Source organism: Capsicum annuum, chromosome 5, assembly GCF_002878395.1.
Source record: "Capsicum annuum cultivar UCD-10X-F1 chromosome 5, UCD10Xv1.1, whole genome shotgun sequence".
Lineage (NCBI taxonomy): Eukaryota > Viridiplantae > Streptophyta > Magnoliopsida > Solanales > Solanaceae > Capsicum > Capsicum annuum.
Window position 1 is genome coordinate 96,098,554 of NC_061115.1, and position 11,051 is coordinate 96,109,604.

Below are 11,051 nucleotides of genomic sequence, written 5' to 3' on the forward strand. Positions count from 1 at the left end.
GCTGGAAAAATATACTTGATGCCATCCATGACAAGCCGTCAGGTCTGTGATAGGCCGTCATGAATGGTCGTCCCAAAAGGGGTCAAAATTCTTGATTTTCTGCCAACAGATGATGACTTTATCATTAATAACGTTAGAATGTGATGAAGTCATCACAAAGGACATCAAAAACGTGAAAGCCAATCAGAATCGTCGTCACCATTTTCTATCTTTACAAGCTGGAATAAAATCGGCATAACTTTTTTCTCCGATATCGGATTAAGAGGAAATTGGTATCGTTGGAAATTTAATTCAAATATATTTAATTTGATATACGTAAATCCTCCCAGTTCTTTATATACAATGAGTTATGGTCGATTTAAGTTGACCCAAATTTGACGGTCACTAAAACCTGAACGATAGGAAAGTTTTCAACTCGTTCATGAGTTAGGGTACCTCTATGATCTTAATTCATACTCAAATAGATTCCCACAAGATCAAAGTATTTCATAATTGGGAGGATATTTCTGAAACATTGACTCGGAATTTCGCTTTACCAAATACGCTCTAAGGCTCAAACTGGAAGAAGATTTTGTGGGGCATTACATTATCTTCTCCTTGAGAACATTCTTCCTCGAATGTCGTTTGGTAGGCTGGGAATACGTATCAACAAAACTTACTCAATAAATGGAAACATCTCAGATCAGGACTACATAACTGGAACGATTGACATATAGAGTTCTCACACTGGGCATGTATATATGATGCATGGAATACTCGACTGATGATACTCATAGCTGAATTCTCATAATACACATGCATATCTGTTGCATGGACTCATAACTGGGATGATCTATTGAATACACGACTGAGCACACGCTGACAAGCTAAAATCTTTCTACCAAATTTGCATATCTAATGCATGAATGTCTGACTAAGCTGACTTTTGAAAGCACAAATTGACAATGCAACAATGATTCATGCTAACTTTATAAGGAAAATATGAACATGCATCGAGATGAATATAATGATGAAAAATCATAATACCATGGGTTATCTCCCCTTTGGGACTCTATGTCACTCTAAACAAACTTTGCTAAAATACTGGAGCGGTGCGCGGGGCACCTACAGATTATGTCATAATGGACTGATCAAGATCTAAAACTTATGCATGACTCATGCTAACATATAAGCTCAAAATAAGATCAAATGATCTATTAATGCATAACATAAAGATGAAGGGATCATAATATACCAGGGTCAATTTCAGGAGTTCTTTCCCGATCAAGGTAAGCCTTAAGTGCATACAATCTATTAGGAGTTAAACGAAGACTATGCTGACTTTGAGGAACTGTCTTACGACAGTCTCAAACTTTTGGACCGATCTCACCACATCTAAAGCACATATCACTACCAGCTCTACATACACCCTTATTATTCTTACCATATTCTTCACACAATAGGTTGGTACAAACATCACTAGTACTACTCTGGGCTTTGGAGCATGGCTCTCCCTCAAATCTGACACCCCCAAATATAGGTGCAAGTAAACTAGCTAAAGATGGATATGGAACTAACAATCTCCGACCATACTGAGAACTACTACCACCTTGAGACCCTTACTGCGAGAAACCATGACTACCTTTCTTGGATTTCTTACTCACTCTCCCTCTCTACTTCATCTTATCTGCCTCAATCTATTGCGCATGAACTATTAACCTAGAAAGATCCATATCTCTATTAAGAATGGAAGATCAACACTCTTTCAACACATCACTTGATACCCCAGTCAAAAACTTACTCATACCCACACTAGGTTCAGCTATCAAGTCGAGAGCATACTTAGCTAATCGGTTAAACTTAAGACAATACTCTTTCACTATCATAGAGCATTGCCTTATGTTCATAAACTCTTCTACCTTATATTGTCTCATTTTTATCAGGAAAAATCTTTTAGAAAGGAACTCTAAAACTCTAGCCAAGTTACGGGAGTTACATTCTCCCCTCTACTTTTCTCCTACATCACTACCCAATCATGAGCAATATCTTTCAACCTATAAGATGCTAACTCAACATTCTTCTTCTCTGGCACATGCATAATATGGGTGATCTTCTTCACTTTCTCAAGAAACTATTGGGGATCCTTACCTACTACTGACCCAAGAATTCGGGCAGGTTCATTTTTATGAAACTTCTAATCCTAGCTGCGGTAGAATTCTTAACTTACTGAGGTAGGACTATAGCCTAACGGTTGCCATTAATATTAGTCACCACCTGGTATAGCGCCTGTAAAGCTGCCCAAAACTATGCAGGTGTCATACTCTAATTTTCAGGATCTACTTGCTGAGGGGGCTGATCATCAACCCTATGGACAATGTCTCTGCAAGGAGGCATACTCTGTAAATGAAAGAATGAAGTGGATTAGACTGAAGATCAGCTTGAGCTCATGCTAACTCGTATGAAATGATCACTAAAAGAAAAGGAACTACTCCTAAGAATATCCTGTAGCCTCTTGTACATAAATGTGGCACGCTAAACACCCATGTACAAGACTATACTAGATGCAGCTTTTTAGACTCCCTAGGATACTCTTAAACCTTAAGCTTTGATACCAAGTTTGCAATGCCCCGAGATCCCACCCCGACATGTCACACGGTGCTAATGGGCCCGAAGGACCACAAGCTAAGCCTTTTCTGATATCGATACCTGTATACTGCATAATATTTTTAAAAAATATGGAAACTTGCCAAAAGGTTCAACACATCTATACATACTCAAAACTGAAAACTGAATATAAATATATCCATCTGAAAAGCCTCTAACTATCTGAACTGTAGAGTTGATGGGACATGTTCCCAACTAACTCCATCAACAGAAAATAAACAAAGTCTGAAACAATAGTAGTAAACTGAAACTCGTCCTCAATAGAAGAGGACTTACTGCCACTGTTGCTGACTGGGACCAAACTGCTGAGGACAAATTGGATCTTGTTCCTCTGAACCTATGGTGTCAAATAAAACACCATAGCACAAATGCATCAGTACAAAAATGTTCTAAGTATGTACACGGTGTAGGCCAATGTAAAGGTTTATGCATGCACAATATCTAAATTGAATAATCATGAAAATGCCGCGTGAGAACACATACATGAATGCACAGAACATGAACATAATTATCGCAACTCTAGATACTAAAACTTAGATACCACTTTACTGCAGACTAAACTCACTACAGACACTGAGATACTGAATCACTGACTCATCTAATACTGATAACTGAGGATCTGGATGTGCTCACATCAATGACTGAATTCTTGGTCTTACTACTTTCGATTGATAGGATTAGAGATCAACCTTTCTAATAGATGATTTTGGAAAATTTATCAATTCTAAGAAATATAATTATATCAAAATCTGACAACAAGAATACTTAATAGAAATCTGATACTGTGATCAAGCCTATCTGACAACATATCACTGATTATAATATCAAATAACTGTATGTGAGACCAAGTCTATCTGATAGGATGGCCCATAAAACAATGGAACTTTCAGAGTTCCTCACAATGATAGATGATTGTATCTGACAGTCCATATTTGTGAATACTGATTCTGAAACTGAGACAGAATCTGAAACTAAAACTGTGGGAAGTAGTCACTTAACCAACATGCCCCAACCTACCACATGTGAGGTCCATCCTGTGCCCTAATTGGAAGGGTATCATTATCACACCACTAGTAAAGAAAAATCTATGTGACCCTGATCTAGCAAGTCCTCAAATGAGAACGGTAGAGCCCTGATCTAGCATGTCAAGCCATCTTATCTACCCTTATCTAGCAGGTATGATGTCTCTCATCCACCCTAAACTAATAGGTGACATATCTCAACCTACGCTAGCTACGTAGTTCTGGGGCACAAGGATTGCTTCTAAGAATCACACCCTCTACTAATAAGTGAGTTCCTATCCTTGAGCTCGGTCGGTGCTAGTTTCTACTCCCAACTGAAAGAGTCAAAATAGAATTCTCAACTGAACACTGGCTGTACTAAATCTGACACTAATTATATTACTCAAAAGGTCTGACTGAGTTACGCTGAGATCACTTGGTTCCCTATCTGACAAAAAAGATATCGAATCTTAGTATCTGACTGATGATATAGAGCTTGAACAGATTACTCAAATCACTTCTGAGATTAGGATTGAATCGGTTGAATACTATTAGAAATAAGCTGAGGCAAGATTACTAGCGATATATAGATTATAGAGATAACTGAGATTATTGGACACTAATCACTATTTGAACACTTATTTGTCTATCAACTAATCTCTCTTATTATCTAGCATCATTAATCTACCAATCCATATATAACAACTAATCGAAATCATCACCTATTCATTAATATCACTAAACATCACCAATGCTAACCTATTATAATTGTTAGCCATGTAACAACCATAATTACTAGTTACCATATTTCAATTAAACAGGCTTTATTAACTAGTACTCTAGAGTTCTAGCCATTAAGTGATATAAATACTTAATAGCCAAATAGCTACCACATAGCTTATTCGAATAATCAATATTCCTTAATAAATTTATTTATTCAAGGATAAATACACCTACTAGGTGAATTCATAATTCTACATAAGATTTCGCTTACAAACTAGTCTTAACTAAATATTCTACATATTCTACTTCTACTCACTATATAGTACTAAGATGAGCTACGTTTCTTAGCCAGTGATTAGTATTAATGAATTATAACAGGTATCCCAAGAATAACATAATACCCTCAAAGAACTTGTGAAAGTAATCATATAAAGGCGTAACCTCACATTAATATATATATACTTACCATACATAACATCATTATATACTTTTGACTTTTCGGGTATCATCATATCATCAATATATCCTCTAGACTTTCCATGCATCATCATATCATCAATATATCTTCTGGACTTACCGGTGTCATGATATTATTAGTTTAAGCTCCGTACATGCCATAAATTATAGTGTCATTAAGACACCCTCCGGACTTGTCGGGTATCATCAAATAATAAATACATCCTTCAGACTTGCCGGGTATCATCATGCTATCAATACATATTACAAACATATTGGGCATCATCACATCATCAATATATCCTCCTAACTTACCGGGTGTCATCATATAATAAATACATCCTCTGAACTTTTCAGGTATCATTGTAACTTCAAAATTCATCAGAACATCAATATATATGTGCAATCACATTAATAATAAATGCAAGCACCATAAGGGATAGAGTGAAAGAGAAGTAAGGAAAGATAAACCATTGTACCTTATCATTCATTATAAAAACAACATATTATAGGTGCATGAACATATATATTTATATTGTATAAATACTCAATACATTACCAGGCGTAACATAATAAATAGCATGGTCAAATACAAAACTATAGTTATATCTTCTAGAGCCCTTTTTACTAGCACACAAGAAGATTCATTGAATAAACATTAGTTAGTCACTCAGCTTGAACATAATGTGAGTAATAACATAATCCAAGGCTCACAAGATAATTTAGTCAATGACTTAAGTGTTAGCATAGTCATGGGCAGAATCTTCAAGACATTCCATTGCTATCCAAGCATTATATTAATTAGCAACCAATCATGGACATCATTTCCAATACCAATATAATGAATAATCCATTTACCGTGATTAGCCAACATATTACCAAAGGCACATACTATGCATTTAACAAGTATCAAGGTACCGATGAAACCACATAGTCCAAGCTGAAGGTGGGTCAAGCTCTCCTTCTAATACCTCAAATTCCTCTTCAAGTCTAACTTTTACTCGGGACTAAGCTAAGGCATCTAAGTCATCTCTTAGACGTTTATCAATCCACACTAGTTCTATGGGAAAATTATTCCTCATATATTTCTCTTTATTTATCTAAATAAACTAGGGAAATTTTTACAACTATGCACAACTGAGTTTAACTTACTCTTTAATATGGGTGAAAAGGTGATGAGTGATGACATTACCACTTATTTGCACGCAATATTTGTGCACACGCTTATAGATTGAATGAATAAATGAGATATAACTGTATTAAATGCACTAAATTCCATATTTTATAGGCATACAGGTTATGAGATTGAAAGACGTGGATGCAGGCTTAAAATATTAAAAAGTAGGAAAGAAGTATAGGTAAAGGACCTAAAGTAGAAACCAACAGCAGTTACCGAGATCGTGGTCTATGGGGCATAATTGCAGCCAATCAAGCCAGGTCAAAGTAGAACAATCAAAGTGATCTAACTGCGGTCATACTAGCCGCTATGGCAGAAAAGCTTCAACGATCGCGGCTATGCGAGAGGGTGCCAGGGGAAGATTTGTAATTTCACTTAGCCAAACCCAATTTTATTATAGGATAAAATCCTTTCTCTTTTGGGTAATCTACACTCTGGAAGCATTTTTGAATTTAATGTTTAAACCCTAATTTGTGCAAAAATTGTATTTTGATTTTGAGACTTTGAATTTAGTATTTTTGAAGAATGGATGTTTTGAATCAACCCTATATTATATTTTTCTTTCTTTTACTCATGTGTCGCTAAACTTTAATTTTCTGTGGATTATGTTGAACTAAGGGGCAATTATGTGTGTGTTGTGATGTATTTATAAATACACACGTTAGTTGATGATGGGTTTTACTATTGATTAGTTAAGTTAGTTGGGATTTATGGGTGAAAGCCCCAAATACCCCAAAGAGGGTTTGTAGGTGAACCTCAAATTATTGAAAGCTCAAACCATCCTTGAAAGATGGGTTTGTCTGAACTTTTAGAACCCCTATCATCCTTAAAAGAGGAATTCGAGTGACAAGGCAGTAGTTGACAATTTATTGGAGTAGTTGGCCAATTTTAACTATCTTAGACATAAGGGTGATTAGTAAGTTAACTATATCTTTGGCATCTTCCTAGAAGTAGGGATGCCCAATTGATGTGTAAGGTGAATGTAATTAACACACTATTTATGCACCCAAAAGGGTCAATGAGTGAAATTCATGAGGTTTTATTGACAAACTAGCCTCAAGGATATTAGACCTAGCCTACCATATCACCCATGCATAACTTGCCCTCAGGTAGACATGATCCCAAGATTCTCCTCATATTGAATTCAATTCACAATTGTTGTTCAATTTGTTAACTTGAGTTTCTATTGACAAACACTTTCCAAAAACCATACACCCCTTTATTTTTATTTACGAGTTTTTCATTCAAATTGCGGGTAACTTATTAGTAGCATTTAATACCCATAGGATTAGAATTCTCATTTTGATCCTCATGGATTATAACTCAATGTAAGTTGAGCTATTGATAATGATTGTCCTTTACCAATTTCAATGGTATATGTCACCATTATCAAAATAACTCTATTGCCGAATAGTGAAATTTAGTTTTCATCTGTGCTGTATTTAGTGTTACTTTGGGTACAATTCTAGTGGATTTATTTATTTTGGTTGTCGTTTTTGTTCATTAAGGTGATTTTCATAGTGTACATAGAACCATGAGATATAATGTAAGTAACGTCGGGTCTTTCGATGGTCCTCTTATTGATGAGGGGTAACTCAATGATGTTGGATATTTAATTGCCATCGATATCCCACCAACTTATGGGAATAATATCTTTCATATCACAAGCATCATATTGCATATGCTTCAAATGAAGGAACTTTTGGGGGGGGAAGTGTATGAGGACCCCAACTTTATTTCAAAGAATTTTATGTAGGTATGTGCACCCTTTGATATTGCACACATCATTTAAGAATCTGTCTGGCTATGACTCATCTTATTCTCTCTAACGGGGAGGTAGTATTATGGCTTTAGTCTATTCTTGTAGGATCAATTACTTCAGGGGAGGAGCTCACTAATGCATTCATAGAATAATATTTCCTGCCATCCAATATGCTACAATTGATTGATGAAATCACTAACTTTAGACAATTGAATGGAAAATCCTTATACGAGGTTTGGGAAAGATTTAATAGAAAGTTTACTCAATGTCCTAATCATGAGGTCCTAGAGAATATGATCCTCCAAATCTTATATCTAGACTTAGATCAACTTAATAAGACTATGGTTTATAATTCGGTAGGTGTCTCTCTTGTGAGGCTAACATATGATACGGGTTCCAATTTGCTTGAAGAGGTTACCAAGAAAAATCTAGGATAGCATACTCGAGATACCGACGTTCCTAAAAGTTCTCCTACCCATTCATATATTGATAAGGAGCAATGAAAAATAGATAAATACTGGGAAGAGAACTTGGAAAAGATGATGACACAATTGGAGTATCTAAAGAAGCATGTGCGGTCAATTTTATTGCATCATATAATGACTCTTTCGATCTTTTTTCATGTTTCCACTTATTTTCACCATTAGGGTTTCTCCATTACTACCCAAATTTATTTATGACCTATTGAGATCGATGGTTTATTTACCAGGCAGTTCGTTTGATTTTAAGAGTCAATTCTTTATTTGAGTCTTCATTGGTTCCAAATGGCTATCAGGAGAAAACATTAATGAAACAATCTCGAATGCTAATTTTGACTATTCCAGTATATCCGTAATATGCATTTTAGTCTAGGTAGACCTTTGGTTTGAGTTCCGATGCACCCAAGATCATTTTGACCTATAGGTCAGAAAGTTGAAAAATCAAAATATAGGTGTGGGATTTGAATTTGGTTGAAATGACCTCAGATTAAAAATACGACTTCTCCATCACGTCCAAAAAATAAATTTTAGTATAGAGGACTCTTGGTTCAGGTCCTAAGGCTTTCAAACTTATTTTGGGCTATTGAGCAGATTTTATAAAAAAATATAACTATAAGTGTGGGCCTCAGTTTTTTCTAAAACAATCTCATATTAAAGTTTTGACGATTCCAATGAATTTGAAATGTGGTTTACACATAAATTTCTTGATTTTATCATGTATTTTATGTTTTGAATGAGTTTCGAGGGACAAAAATAGGTTTTTGACTTTGCTAGGGTCCTAGACGGCAGCTGCAGCATATCCAAAGTTGGTATGGGTATTTAAGTACCCTTTAGGCTGTATTTTCACCATTTTGACTCATTTTTGAGAGTTTAAAATCCTAAATGGGTATGACAACTCAAAATTAAGTCTTATGGGTCTCTAGGGTTTTAAACTCTCAGAGAAAACAACTCAAAATTAAGTCTTATAGGTGTCTAGGGAGTTGGTAAAAATCTTTTATCATGAATATCATCCAAACTAAGCTAAGTTTTCATCACTTAATTGGTGAATTTCTTAGTTCTTGACCCAAAATTCTAATTTATCTTAGGGATTGATTTACCTCTAAATTTAGTTTGCTTGTACTCATTAATTGAGGGTTATGATTCCTTAGTGATATATGAACATTGGGTTGACCTCAAAAATGCAATTTTCATATGTGGGACCCACTTAGGGTTTTTGGTGTCATTTTTACACCCAAAGCATAATATTCCAATATGGGTATCGTTAGACTCTTATTGATGAGTAGATTATATTTATGATTGTGTGATGGCATTTTGGGGATTGTGAAGTGAAGACGAGCATATAGTGCTTGAAGTATGATTATGTGGTTTGGCCTTGAGGTAGGCTCCTATACACTTTCGTTCATAGATGATATATGATATGTATTGTGTGTGGATATGAATGTTAGGATTTATTATGAGTTAGATATCTTAGCCTTGATTATTGATGTTTTTGTTAGTTAGATGAGGGTCGTGGACCCGTAAGATGGTATGTTTATAACATAGTGGACTCCTATTGCATTCTCCCTAGTTTAGATTAAATTATAGCATGGATTTGATACATTGCGATATTATGGATGCGGTTTTAGTGTTGGAAGCATGCATAGTATATTTTATCTTATTAGGCTAGTGTGGTGTTCTTGGAATCATACTTTGGATCGAATTAACTTAAGTGCCTTTATTCTTGGTTTTTGTGTGTCTTACTTGTCATCTAGAAGTTGAATTAGATATCTTAGCCAAGTTTGGGGAATAGTGTACATTATTAAGGAAATTGAGGTTTAGAAGTGGGATTGTCCTGTCCACTTAGGCTTAGACTTGAGTTAGACATTATGGAATTAGTTGCAGATGTTAGACATAGTTGAGACTAATAAACCTTAGTATAAGGTTACTTTGTGACTCGATATATTGTAATGATGTTCCTCAGATTGTGACTTATGAGATATAGCTATGTTGTTTCTTATAGAAATGATTTGTTAAAATCGGCCTATAGAGACGTTATTTCCTCTTAGACTTGATACTTGGCCCATATAGATGTTATTTTCTCTAACACTTGATACTTGGACCATAGAGATATTATTTCCTCTTAGACTTGATACTTGTCCCAAAGAGATTCCATTTCCTCTTAGACTTAATATTTGGCCCATAGAGATGTTGTTTCTCCTTAGACATGATGTTGGGTCCTTAGTGATGATTTTCCTCTTACATGCAATATTGGGCCTACAGAGATGCTACCTACTTTTAGATATGATAGTTGGCTAAGAGAGGTGATATTCGTCAATGTCATGATGAATTATTAGATATTGATTAGTGTTAGTCAATAAAAGATGTGTAGTTAATAAATAATAAATAGAGAATAGATGTAGATTATGGTCTAATAGTGAACCTTAACTAGACGTTAGGATTGGCTAATTATTAATTAATAGTTAGTTGCAATTCTATGATTAAAGATTATATGAAGAATCAGTTAGATTGATAGCTTGAGATCATGCAATGACTAGTAATCTATAGGTATAATAATGAGTCTTGGCTAGTTAATAATGAGTAGATAGAATATAATGGTAAGATAGTTATCTTTGAAATGTTACAATTATTATTGCGAGTATATTGGATAGAGTTTGTGCACCTATTATATACCTATATTTATACATTGATTATAAGGGTGATAGATTAATGCCCAAAAAGGCTAGAGAATACTTTGATAATATATTGATGCCCGACCAGGATGAGGAATATTTTGATGATATATTGCTACGCGGCAAGGTCGGAGGATACTT

The 11,051-nt window shown here is 35.0% G+C and overlaps 1 non-coding gene across 1 annotated transcript; it reads right to left on the reverse strand.

The window, feature by feature from the left end:
* Nucleotides 1-7,939: 7,939 nt before the first annotated feature.
* LOC124899059 lies at nucleotides 7,940-8,045 on the reverse strand. The gene has a single exon (XR_007056197.1). It is a non-coding gene; the product is annotated as a small nucleolar RNA R71 (small nucleolar RNA).
* Nucleotides 8,046-11,051: the final 3,006 nt, after the last annotated feature.